This window comes from Hibiscus syriacus, unplaced genomic scaffold (assembly GCF_006381635.1).
Source record: "Hibiscus syriacus cultivar Baekdansim isolate YM2019G1 unplaced genomic scaffold, ASM638163v2 tig00111000_pilon, whole genome shotgun sequence".
Lineage (NCBI taxonomy): Eukaryota > Viridiplantae > Streptophyta > Magnoliopsida > Malvales > Malvaceae > Hibiscus > Hibiscus syriacus.
In genome coordinates, this window is record NW_024062947.1 from 3695001 (window position 1) to 3709867 (window position 14867).

The window sequence follows — 14867 nt, forward strand, 5'->3', positions numbered from 1 at the left end:
AATTTTTATTTTTGTTTTTGTCTTGGAATCATTGGTGAATAACGGTCGTTGCGTCCCATTATCAGCGCAATCGTCCTTTTCTCGTTATATCGCGGACGCAATTGACCGAAATTGGTGTGAATCGGTGACCCACCACAAAAACTATGAAAATGGTTTCGGACAGTGGCGTGACCGGAATATAACTGCCGCTATCGCGTTTTCGGAACGTTGTTTGATACCTTGTGGAACGCCCTGGTTTAGGCCTTTCCCACTCCCGCAATGTATAAAAGCTCAAGCTCGCGTTCAACTCTAAATTCAAACTTTACCAACTTCTATTTTTAAACCTTGAACTCAGTTCGAGATAAAAATTGAGTCATCAAGATTGCTTGATTAGGCTCAATTAATCTAGTGAAAAATAAACTCAATCATAATCGTACTCGAAATTAAGCTTGAATCGAAACACAGAACTTTTCAAAAGTAATTTAAAATACATAATAATATATTACAAACAGAAAAGCTCGATTACATACAGGAGTATCTGAAGCATTAAGAGATACGAATTCGGCTAATTCGATAGGTAAGTAAACAAGGAGAATTCAAATCATTGTCCAGTTTAACTCCAGTAAATTGTGACAGCTTGCAGATGATTATATTCAAATCACTGAATTATCAAACCAGAACAACACTATCCAAAAAAGAAAAAAAATGGAATTCTGTATACCACCGCGTACCGAGAGCTTGAAATTTTGCGTTTCGTATTAGCTAACAAGCGAGAAATAGTTTATAGCTTAATGAGGGAAAAAGGAAAAGGAACATACAATGGGGAATCGAGGGGGGATTGCGGCGACTCAATTTCTTTTCCTCTGGAGCCACACAAACTACCTGCCGCATCTTTCTCCTCGTAGGTTCATGACAGTTAAAAACAGTGGAAGGTCTAAAAAAGGGCAAACTATGCATTTAGTACTTAAACTATCAATTTTGGTCCGTTTTAATACATAAACCTTCATTTTTCTGAAAATCATACCTAAAGTTTTATTTTAGTATCCGCTATTAAAAATTTTAGTTTTTGCTTCATTTTAGTACTCGACGTTAAAAAATTTAGTTTTGTTTCATTTTAGTACTCCAGTTCAAAATTTAACTTTAAGTTTTGAAAAAAATTGAAATTTTAGGTACTAAAAGGTCTAAAATTGATAATTTATGTACTAAACGCGTTAAGTTTTTAACGATAGGGTTATTAAAATAAAATAAAAACTAAATGCTGGGTGTGGTTGTGAAAAACTGAACATTTAAATACTAAAATGGATTAAAACTTATAGTTTAAGTACTAAATACGTAGTTAATCCAAAAAAAAAATTTAAGGTGAACACATATGCATTAGTAATATAAAATTTTCACATGGAGTAAGCACAAATAAAATTAAGGAGGAGTACAACTAATAAAATAAGTAACTAATGGAAGAAAATTCAAATTTCATGGTGGATACATAAATTTAAATAATATTTTTAGTAAAACTCTAATTTTTAATATAAATAGAAATATAAAAAAATTAATTAAACAATTATATATATAACAATTTAAAATATTGTAGATAATAATATAAAGTATTATAATATATAAAAGTATGAGTTTCTTGTAACACCCATTTCCCGTATACGTCCCCATACGCGAGTCATTGATGTCACATCAAATAATCAAAACAATTTCTTAACCCAAAATAGGTAAAATCTTGTTTCTTTCACAAATTTCATATTTGTACATTTATTATAAAATAAATAATCAGAGGAGTTCAAAATATAATATTTCAACTTCTAATTCAAATCCAATATTAGATAGTAACAAGCAGTTATGCTTTGTTCGTATAATAAATAAAACTGTCTGATTTAAAAATTCAATTTAATTAATAATTAAAATATAATTTAATAGAGTAATATTTATTTATACTATAAATTTATTACTAGCAATAATAAAATCTGCACACATTTGATTCTCATATACATGCTAACTAGAAACTTTAGAACAACATAGGATGTCATTACTGTTACCTGAAAATACTCCTTGATGATTGATGTCAAGCTTAGCTCCTTATCTATTTTCTTCCTTTTACCTACGCGTGAAAATCATCACACGCTAAGTATACACTTAGTGAGGCAATCAATAGAAATATATTCAAGGCAATGCAACACATAAATGTAAACAATAATAATATTCAATGCATTATGATCACTTTACCTGTATTTCCAATCATGATACTAATATGAACGTGATATGAATAACATATATATAAATTTCTTACCATTATACTTGTCATGTATTCCATAAGCTCATACGCTTATTCACTTGTTTATCATTTATTAACCAATAAACCATAGCCCAATTTAAACCCTGAGGACCCTGGGTACACGAGTCAAATATATGCACTGTAGTTCTAACCCGAGTATGGCACATAAGGTCGTTCAACCATATGCACTAGTTATACTTTACTGTAGTCCCGAATATGACACTAGTTATACTTTACTGTAGTCCAGAATATGGCACATAAAGTTGTGCCCACCATATGCACTAGTTATACTTTAGTGCAATCCCGAATATGACACATAAGGTTGTGCCTAACATATGCACTAGTTACACTTTAGTGCAATCCCGAATGTGCAGCCTGCTACTGGACTATATGTCATGCCAACTATACCCTCTCCCTCAATGACTTACTTGGGCATAAAGTCTATTTTTATTTCTTCCATGGCAATATATATTAATATATTTTAGCCTTGGACAGTTCATACCCGAAATAACATTCGCAATAAACATCATATATAATAACAGTGATTAATGCATTTTATATTCAACCTTTGACATATTTAGAATATGTCAAATATATGATAAATAACATAAATATCATGCCAATATAAACAAGGTTGACTTATTGCAAGTCTTACCCAATGATGTATAAAACATACATGTATAATATTATGCATGCATTGCACTCATTTTGACATTATATACAAGTCAAAATATAAGCCTCACTAAGCTTTAACTTGATCCTTTGCTTCTAATTTGGTTAAATCCCAAAATTTGTCATAATTTCATATCCTGGAAGTTTGCACTAACTTTAAAGAAATATTATTCTGTATTAATATCTACCTTTAAAAATTATTCCACTTATACCAATGGAAACTAAACTCAAATACTAATCTATCCATATAAGGAAATCCTTCTAGTTAAATTTATACAATTTATGGTGAATTTTCAAAGTTGACCGACAAAATCTGTTTTAAGCAGAATATGCTACCTTGTTTTCTAACCTATCCTCGATTAAAAATTCATATATTTTTTGTATACACCTCGACATCAGTATCCGTTTGTTCTAAACAAAACTAGACTGATATAAGAATCCAACGGCATAAAAATCATCCTTTAACCATTTTTTTATAAAAATCATCCTCGGTTACAATTTCTAGGCAGGCTTCACCAATTTGCATTTTCATCTTGTTCACTAATTCTATTAGCTCACCAAATGCACATATATGCATGGATCACAAATCATATAACATTTAGGAGTCACTCTTTACCACAATAACTCTGTCACTGGCTCATCGCAAGCCAATGTTTGTTCGATAACATAAGTACAAATTAAATTTGCACTCACCTGGTGTCCTTAGCTTGTAAACTTCCCTTAGGATTTCAAAGGATTTCACATTCCATCCTTAAGCTTTTCCTTAGCTTTAATATTGCTTGATATTTATTTCAAGCACACAATCTAAATGATCATCATTACATACATATTTAAATTCAAACCACATGTTAGAATTTTACTGACATAGGCACATAATAGAAAATAATTTCCTAAAAATTCTTTCGATGCTCATTCAATACTAATTCCATGTCACAAAATAATTGTTAACCATAACACTTTAAAATTAACTATTCAAATCCCTTTTTATCCAAATTTCATATAACATATTCACTTAAGTTCCCAAGTTTTCCATATTTGTGATTTAAGCCCCAACTTTTACCAACCTCCCAAAATAATCCAATTTCACATTCTAACATCAATTTCAACTTTAAAAAATTAATTTACAGTATATTACCTCAACTTTTTAACTATTACACAACAACCCATAACTTTTCTATAATTGTTGATTAGGTCCCCAAACTTTTAGAAAATTATAGAATGGTCCCCAATTTTTCTAAGGCTTGTAGAATACTTCCTGCATCATTTCCAACCTATAAATAAATTTTCCATAATTTTTCTCATCCTCTATAGTCAAGGTCGAATGTTTTGTATGTTCAAGATTAGGGTTTTCATGATTTTATTCAATTTTGATCGATTCAAGTATGAAATCAATATTTATTCAACCTTACAGAATCTATAATATCAAAGCCATAACTTAATTTCATCAAAACACATCTTTCTCCCAAGATTAGGGTTAGGCCAAAACTTCATATGTTCATATGATCAGGTACAAGTGATTTTAATCATCAATGATGCTTGGAAATGATTCTACAACCTCAATAACATCAAAATTTTGATCTATTCCATAAACCCTAATGTGAGCATAAACCCTACAATTTATGATCTTTGAACACAAATCAAATTAGCAAACAATAATGTTACTAAATGATAGCGTTTTTTGAATAGAACAAATTTATATTTATCGACATAATCCAAAATCCAAAGGAGATTGCTCAAAAATGAAAAATAAAATTTCCCTTACCTTGGTCATCGGGAGAACAAAATGGAACTGAAAATGGCTAAGTTTTCATGAAATGTTTACTTTATTTCACGTTAATTTGACCTTAATTTAAGCTTAAATGAATTTTTAATTCATTTAATGTGAAATGTCCATTTTACCATTAATGAAACTTGATATTTACCATAATACCAAGCCACATAACCCTTATCATCTTCCAAAGTCAATCATGGACAAAATATTTCACCCTTTACAACTTTTCCCATGCAATCTTGCCATTTTTTATCCAACGGTCCAAATTTAACGTGGGAATAAATTTCTGAAATGCAATGGTCCATATTATTTCCAATCATTTTAACACGTTTAAATAATATTTCTAAGCTTAATTTATCATCCTTCAAATTTTCTCAAATTTTCTATTCGATCCGATTTACCGAATTTTTACCGGACTTTAACACTTTCTAGTTTTTAACACAATTTCCAGATCAAGAATCTGATTTCAATAAAAACCCACTCTCAAGAGTAAACTATCCATTTATGGAATAAAAATTCTTTTTGGGAAACTTACCACTTAGGTCCCTAAACTTTTCCCAAATTTATACATTGCCACCAAACTTTTGAAATTTACATTTTGGTCACTAACCAAATTTTGGGGTATTACAATTCTTCCCCCTTAAGAAAAATCATCATCGAATTTTCAATACGTATCTGATGTAAATAAATAAGGATATTGTTTTTTCATAACCTGTTCTTTTTTTCGATTTAGTCCCTGATTTTAGTAATTAAATATTGTAGTGGCTCCACAAGTTTTTAGTTTTACCAATTGTGTTCCCGAATTATTAAATTAAATTCTAATAAAATATTTTTATGGAACGGGGAATTAATTGGAAGCTCGGAATCAAATTAGTAAGCTTGAATTCGAGGATAATGAGGTTCTGGCAACATCATTGACTATTGTTTTTGAAAAATTCATGTTTTTTTTGTTTTTCGATGTCCTAAGTCCAAATTCGAAGTCTGTTTCACCAATTCGAACCTCGTAAGCCGTTTATCAACGTTTTATTTTTCAATTCAAATGGTTTCTCGATTCAAATCGTTTCTAACGTAAATTCTTTTGCTATGTTTCCTAGATAGTACGAGGCATCAAAATCAAGTGTGAGAGAGATCGAATAGAGTTTAAAGTTTAGATCGATGTGGCACAAAAATTGAGGTAATACATTACTACCTTTTGTAGCTTTATGGAACTAGTTGGTAATTGGGAAATATATGAATAAAAATGTTTAATCGTGTGCTCTTCATTATTACTTTGAAACTAGTACTGAAAATAGAATAATGATAATGTTTTGGAAACAATTCATATGATTCAGATAGGAAGATAGATGACTCGTTTAAGGAACTAGTAGGTCTAAATAAATTAAATTCAAGTTAGTGAATAATGAATGAATGGATTAACCTAAGGATCTTCAAATGTTGAATAATCTTATTGAAAATTCTAAATCTAGGAATTTTTGGATAATAAATTATGAAAATACCCTTATGAAGTAAAAAGATATTTAAATAAATCTGATTAGTGGAATTGACCTAAGAATTCATTATTGATCCGATAAGACTACCGTTCACATATTAAATACTCATTATGTTAAGAAGATCCTTGATAATTGATTTTTACCTCCGAGATGGAAAAACATACTTAGGATTTCTAATCTCTGAGCAAACACTCGGTGTCTACATTAATAGAAATGATACAAAAGATAGAATTCGAAGAAAATGACTATAATATCCTTGTGTATTGAAAAGATTAAAATGCTCTAAATTACCTGAGCAATGGAATGACTCATAAATGATCCTAATCTCTGAGCAAACACTCGATGTATTGGAAAGATTAAAATGCTCTAAAGATTAACCCGAATCTTAAATGATCCTGATGTAAAGTTCCTAAATCCCTTTCTAATGTACCTAAAATCCTAAATGGTTCTAAAGCGTCATTTTCTAGATGTTCAATTTGACCCGTTAATAGTCTAACCCTTTTTATACGAATCTTGTTTCCAAAATCCGATCAATGTATATAAGTTTCATGTTTCCCTCTTAATTACTACCAAGTGCCCCCGAAAAGATATCTGAATCCTCTAGTGTGTTCCTTATGCACATAAATATTTTTCCATAGTTTTAAAAGTATGACTCTGATATTTGAAATAAAAACATGATTTCTGATCTCTGTTTTCTAATCTCTTGTTTCTACTACTAGATACATTCGACCTTGATTCTGATATTTTTGTTTATTGGTTAACCTGTTTTATACTAGGGTAATATTCAGGATCTGTTATGGAGTTCTGCAGGCTTAGCTCCGATCAAGCTAGTAAGTTCTTATAGACCTAAGGTGACCCTTGAATGGGCTCATAGACCAAATGAGCCTAGTGTTAAGACCTTATGGACCCTAAGGCACCCTTTTTGGTGGATCCTTGGTTTTGTGCTTAGGGTAAGTCCTTATGGACCTGAGGGAACTCCCCTCAGGTTGCGCCTATGCTTCGGCTAGGGTAAGTCTACATGAACCCAAGGTGTTCCCTTAGGTTGGCTCATACGCCCAATAAGCCTAGGGTAAGTTTTAAAAGTTTGGTTACCAAAGTATAAAATTGGGAAAAATTCAAGGATCTAAGTGGTAATTTTCCCAAAAATATTTTTTATCCCATAAATGGATAGTTTACTCTTGAAAGTGGGGTTTTATTGAAATCATATTCTTGATATGGAAATTGTGTTAAAAACTAGAAAGATATAAAGTCCGGTAAAAATTCAGTAAATTGGATCGAATAGAAATTTTGAAAAAATTTGAAGATGATAAATTAAACTTATAAATATTATTTCCACATGTTAAAATGATGGAAAATAATATGAACCAATTGATTTGAGGATTTCATTACATGTTAAATCTGGATGTTGGATTAAAGTGGCAAGATTGTAATTTTTGGAAAGTTGCATGGGAAAAATGGTAAAGTGTGAAATATTTTGTTCATATTTGACTTTTGAAAGGTGATAATGTTTAGGTTTCTTGGTTTGATGGTAAATATGAAGTTTCATTAAGGGTAAATTAGTATTTTTCCAATTAAATGAATAAAATATTCATTTAATCTTAAATTAAAGGTAAATTAACATGAAATTAATCTAAAATTTCATGAAACCTTGTTCATCTTTTCTTCAAGTTACAAAATTCTCCAAAGGTGAGAGAAAGTTGCTTTTCAATTTTTGAGCTATTTTCTTTGGATTTTGAGTTATGCAGTGAAATATAAAATTGTTCTACGCGAAAACACTATCTTTTGGTACCATTTATGCTTGCCAATCTTTCTTGATTTCAAAGATCTCAAATTATAGGGTTTATGTTCATATTATGGTTTATTGAATTTATGGTGAATCTTGGTGTTTTTGAGCCTGTGGATTCATTTTCAAGCTTGTTTGATGATTAAAACATGTTTAATATTGCTAAAAATGCTTCCATAAGTTTCGACCAAATTATAGAGTTGTGGAACTTTGTGTTTTAATGAAATTTGATTAGGTCTTTTATTGTAGAGATGTTTTATGGTTGGATGGAGGTTGATTTCATGCTTGAATCGAATCAAAATGAGCAAAAACATGAAAACCTTAGTTTTGGAACTTCGTAACTTTTCGCCATGGCTTAAATAGATGAGAAAATTTATGGAAAAATTATGTAAGGGCTAGAAATGATGTAGGAAGTATTCTAAAAGCGTTAGAAAAAATTGGGGACCATTTGGTAATTTTTTAAAAAGTTAGGGGACCAAATAGGTAATTTTGGAAAAATGGTGGGTTATTGTGTAGTTGTTCAATAGTTGATGTACTATGCTGGAAATTACTGTTTGGGAATTGAAATGAGTGTTAGGATGTGAAATTTGATCATTATGGAATTTGGAAAGTTTAGTGAATTATATGGAATATTCGAATAGTTGGGATGTTTAAATGTAATTATGCCTTTGTAAATGTACTTGGTTGATAATAGTTTCAATGCTGGAATTTTTGGTATTGAAAGTTTAAGTGGTAAAATGGTGAAGGACCATTTTATATAATTTGGAAAAGTTGGTGCCAATGTTAAAAGAATTAATAAGTGTTGAAGTATTTTGGTGGTGAATAAGTTTCAAGTATAATTATGGATTTTGTTTTTGAAATGTATTTATGTTAGTACAATAATAACATATGTAGCGATATAAATTTTTGATTTGTATAGATCGTGATTGACTTCGTGTTCGAAGCAAATTGAGTATAAAAAGGATTAAGTTTGAAACATAGTGAGGCAAATCTTTTGAAATATATAAAGTGTCAAGGTGAGTGCAATGCACGCATAACATTATACATAGATTTTCTATACATCATCAGGAAGACATGCGATGAGTCTACATTTTTTATATCAGCATGATATTATGTTATTATTCATAATATCGACATGACCTTGATATGTCAAAGTGTGAAAGCAAAATTCATTGATCACTGATAATATAATATTTTGCCATGAATGTTATTTTGGGGTATGAACTTCCCTAATGTTAATTATATGGATATACGATGCCATGGATGAAATAAATTATACTATATGCCTAATTAAGTCGTTGAAGGACAAGGTATAATTGGTATTCCATAGAGTATAGCAGTTGCAAGTTTATATTAACACTAGTGTGTAAAGACATTTAGTGTAGCACTGTAGTGTGTAAGGGCACTAAGTGCATATGGTGGGCACGACCTTATGTGTATTAGCACTTCAGTGCATATATTACTCAATTATCCATGGTCTTCACAGGTTTATGTTTGGGCTATAGTTAGTGGTAAAAATGATTATATTTATATCATGTCATTTTTATTATGGTAAAAAATTGGACATGCATGTAAGATGATCTTCTGGCATTGGAAAATGACATTTAATTTCATGCATGAGTTGTATTACACTGTTTATTATTTTAATTGCCTCACTAAGTATATACTTAGCATGGGATGATTTTCACACGTAGGTAAAGATCAGGAGTAGGAGTAAGGAGAACTGAGCAACCCCAAGCATAGAGGAGTATATTACAATATCAGTAAGACATCATTTAATGTGATTTTGACTTATTTAGTGGCATGTACTTTTGAATGTCCTAGTTGCTCTATTGAACTACTTTGCGACTGGTTTGTAATGGCTAAACAAAAATGTTTTACTATATTTCATCATGGATAATATTAACCAGTATTACTTTTATAAATAGACATATTTGATATTAATATATGTTTTAAAAATCATATGATAGTTTTATATGATTTAATATTTTATATTATTAATTACAATTTGGATAAAATAATTTTTAAATCACTTTTGAGTTGGGAAATATTTTAAGTAATTCATGTGACATCTATAACATGTATTGCATAAGTATACAAGTTGTAGGTGTTACATTTATTGGTATAAAAGCTACAGGTTTAGCCGTTTCTAGACATGGATTGGGTTTAAATTTAGTTAAGAATGTATACATGCCCCTAGGATGTCAAAATTTTACTCATAGTTGTATATATGCTATGATGCTTATTATTGAGTAAAGTTTCTCCTTACTAATGTTAGATGATTTTGACTGTGTCCAGATGTTAGATTGTTAGGAATCTAGTAGGGAATCCGAGCGTGTTACTCCTAAACAAAGTGGGAGTAATGAGGTGAACCAAAATCCACCTAATGCTTAGCCTAATATGGAGCCACCTAATCCAAATCAGTAAGAAATGCAAGTGCAAGATTGAGGATTGTTTCAATAGGCATTAGATAATATCATCAATAGCTGAACCCCTGTGTCGGTTCTGAAAGAGCTAAGAAAAATGAGAGCACCTAAATTTTAAGGTGATTTAGATGTTGATCTAATGGTCTTCGATTAATGGTTGAATGATGTTAAGAACATATTGAATAGAATTCCTTGTGATGATCAAGGAAAGCTAGAAGGAGTTGTGTCTCTACTGATGGAGCAAGCTAGTGTGTGGTTGAATATAGTCGCCGCATGAGTTCCTCCTGAACATATCACATGGGACTTCTTTCTGAGTGAATTCAAGGAGATGTACATTGGGGACATGTTTATCAATGAAATGATGCAAGAGTTGCTGAATCTGAAGCATTCTGGAAGAACAATATATGAGTATGAATGTGAGTTCCACAGATTGAGCCGATTTCTTCAAAGTTTCTTCCGATGGAGAAAGACATATTTGATATGTTTATTTCTGGATTGGATCCTTAGTACAAAAGAATTTTGGTGTCTCACCATTTTACTGCTTTTCAAGAAGTGGTAAATAAAACTAAAGCCATGGAAAAAGTTGATTTTGAAGATTTAGAATAGAGAAAGGCTCAGTCAAGCAAAAGTTTGGAAACTCCTTCTCTACACCATTTTCCTAACGCAACAAGGGTCAGTAGCAGAGAATTTCTGTATCAGTAACATCTATAGGTAAAAAGGGATTTTTTGGAGGGAAATCAAAGTAGACCCATACAGCTTCAGTAGGTACCCAAGGTTCAGGATTTCGTTCTGCTACAGAATGTAAGTTCTGTGGAAAGAGACATATTGGTCAGTGTTGGTTCATTGATGGAAAATGCTACAACTTTAGGATAGCTGGTCATTATAGAAGGCATTGTCCAGAGCTATATCTAGACTAGTCGGTAACGGGGCCATAGAAGGGAAGAGGTGGCAAAAGAGGCAAACCAGGTACGTCTGAGGCTGTATCCAATTATGAAGGCATGACTACTGCTCGAGTTTATCATATCAAGACTGATGATGATCGATATGCTCCATAAATTATCGCATGTACCTTTTATCTCTTTGATAAACCTATTTTGTGTTGATATATCCTGGTTATACTTACTCTTATATTAGCGTAAGGATGGTTAAAGATAGAGGAATCTCTTTATAACCTATTTCTAGTGATATTCTGGAAATCAATCCGTTGGGGCATAGTACGTGGATTAGTCAGATATGTAAGAACTGTCTGATAAAGATACAAGAGGTAGAATTTCCTACAAATCTTTTGTAATTACCTTTTAAGGAGTTTGGAATAATCTTAGGCATGCATTGGTTATCTTCTTACTATGGTTGGGTAGATTGTCATTTGAAGAGATTGTTTTTAAATGATACAAAAAGTTCCAAGATAATATTTGTTGGAGAAAGGGTAAATCCCTTATCCAATGTGATTTTAGCCTTTACTGCTAAGAAATTGCTATCACAAGGACGTCAAGAAATTTTAGCGAATATGGTGGATACAAGAGCTATTGAAGTTAAGTTAGAAGATATTCCAACAGTTCGAGAGTATCCAGAGGTGTTTCCAGATGAGTTACCTGGATTACCTCCAGAAAAAGAGGTGGAGTTTGGTATTGATGCATTTCTAGGTACAACTCTATTTCTATGACTCCTTATCGAATGACCCCAAAAAATTAAGGGAATTAATGAATCAACTACAAGAGATGCTAGATCGAGGATATACTAGACTGAGTGTTTCACCTTGGGGAGCATCGGTGTTGTTTGTGAAAAAAAAGATTGATTCATGCGATTATGTATAGATTATAAGCAGTTAAACAAAATGACTATTAAGAATAAGTATCCTCTTCCAAGGATTGATGATTTGTTTGGTCAACTTGAAAGAACAGTAATTTTCTCTAAGATTGATTTTCGATCGGGATATCACCAGTTAAAGATTAAAGAGGAAGATATTCCAAAGAAAGTTTTCATAACACTATATGGTTACTAAGAGTTCGTGGTGATGCCGTTTGGTTTGACCAATGCTCCAACAACATTCATTGATTTGATGAACCGAGTATTTCAGCCTTACTTGGATCAGTTCGTTGTGGTATTTATTGATGACATTCTAGTGTCCTCGAGGACAAACAAAGAGCATGATTCCTACCTTCATAGAGTGTTAGAGATCCTTAAGGAGAAAACGTTATATGCCAAGCTTTCAAGTGTGAATCTTGCTATCAAAAGTTGTTTTTCTTGGTCATGTGGTCTCGACAGAAGGCATAAGGGTTGATCCTAAGAAAGTTCAGGCGATAGTGGAGTGGAAACTCCTAAATAATGTGACAAAGGTTCAAAGCTTTTTGGTACTCGTTGGTTATTATCGAAGGCTCGTGAAGACCTTTTCGATGATTGCTTCTCTATTGACAAAGCTCTTGAGAAAAGAGGTTTCATTTATTTAGACAGAGGAGTGCCAAGAGAGTTTTGAAACTCTAAAGAAGATTTTAACAAAAGCACTAGTGCTGGTACAACCGAAATTTGGTAAAGAGTATGTGGTATATAGCGATACATCTCATAATGGTTTAGGTTGTGTACTTATGCAAGAAGGTAAGGTTGTAGCTTAGGCTTCCCGACAACTAAAGACGCACGAGAGAAATTATCCCACACATGATCTTGAGTTGATAGTAGTGATATTTTCTCTAAAGATTTGGCATAATTATTTATATGGTGAGCGTTGCTACATTTACACAGATCATTAAAGTTTAAAGTACCTGTTGACTCAAAAAGTGCTAAACTTGAGATAGAAAAGATGGATATAACTTTTAAAGGACTATGATGTGATCATTGAATACCATCCTGGGAAGGCTAATGTTGTAGCTGATGCACTTAGCCGAAAAACTTTCACAACTTTGCAAACTTTAGATGCACATTTATCTTTAAAGGAAAATGGTGCACTGTTAGCTGAATTAAGGATAAAGTCGATGCTTATAGATCAGATAAAAGAGCTACAAAAGAAAGACGAAAGATGCCTGGAAAAGATTGCACAAGTGGAAAAAAGTGAGACTAAAGACTTTGAAGTCAAGTCTGATGGATGTTTGTATTACTGATGAAGAATATGCATTCCACATGATGATGAGTTGAAGAAATATATTCTTTCTAAGGCACATTATAGTCCGTTGACTATGCACCCAGGCGAGAACAAGATTTATAAGGATTTAAAGAGTTGGTATTAGTGGTTGGGTACGAAAATAGCCATCACTAAGTTTGTTGCTACATGTCTAGCATGTTAACAACTAAAAGTTGAACATCAAGTGCGTTCGGGATTATTATAATACTCATATCTCGTATACCTTTTCGTACACGAAATACAAATGTCATATCAAGTTTAAAATATTTCCTCTTTTAAAAACCCATAAAATTTTATTTCCATATTTCCTTAAAACATAACATTTTTTAATATAAAGTAAAACAATAATTGAAATATGATGAGAGGTTCTACTTAAATACATTTCAGAGCATTTTTCATACTTTAATTACATCCTAGCTAATTTTTTCCAAAATAAATCAAATTATCCTATAGTTACTGACGAGTCAACCTTAATTGATGATATTCATTGCTACTGCTACACTCCTTATTTGATTGTCTCTTCTTTTATCTACGAGTGGAAGCAACACACATTAAGTATTTACTTAGTGAGACATAATATTGTAAAGTAATCTTTATGTATACATAAGTATGTCATATTTATTTAGTTCGTACTAAATCGTATATTCTTTAAGGATCCTATAATCATCCTCAGTTAAACTGTATTCTATTCGCAATTATATTAATTATTCTTAGGATGCCTAGCATACCTATCTTTCTTTATATTTTTGTTTTTCCACTCTTTAGTCATGATTCTTTATTTTTATTGAGAGCATCCATTCATACTTATAATGCACCATTATGCATTTTCAATTATGGCATCATTTCGTGCCGATAATACACCCATATAGATTTCAATTATGACATTCTTTCATGCCTTTTTTACGCTATTATACCTTTCATTTATTTCATCCTTTCATGCCTTTTATACATTTCATTTATGGCATCCTTTCATGCCTTTTGTACTCTATTATACATTTCATTTATGTAATCATTTCATACCTTTTATACACTATTATACATTTCATTTATGGAATCCTTTCACGCCTTTCATACACTATTATACATTTAATCTATGATGTCCTTTCATACCACGTATGCATTGTTCATATCAAAATGCATGATAATTCCTTTAGTCTTTTACCCAAAAGCATTTAGCCCTTCATCTAACTTGCATAATGGACACTTTCCTACCAAATGCAAAGCTAGGCCATTAATCTTTTACTCAACGGTATGTAACCATTCATCTAACTGCCATAATTGAAACCTTTATGCCAAATGCACAACTAGGCCATTAATCTTTTACTCAACAGTATTTAACCATTCATCTAACTGGCA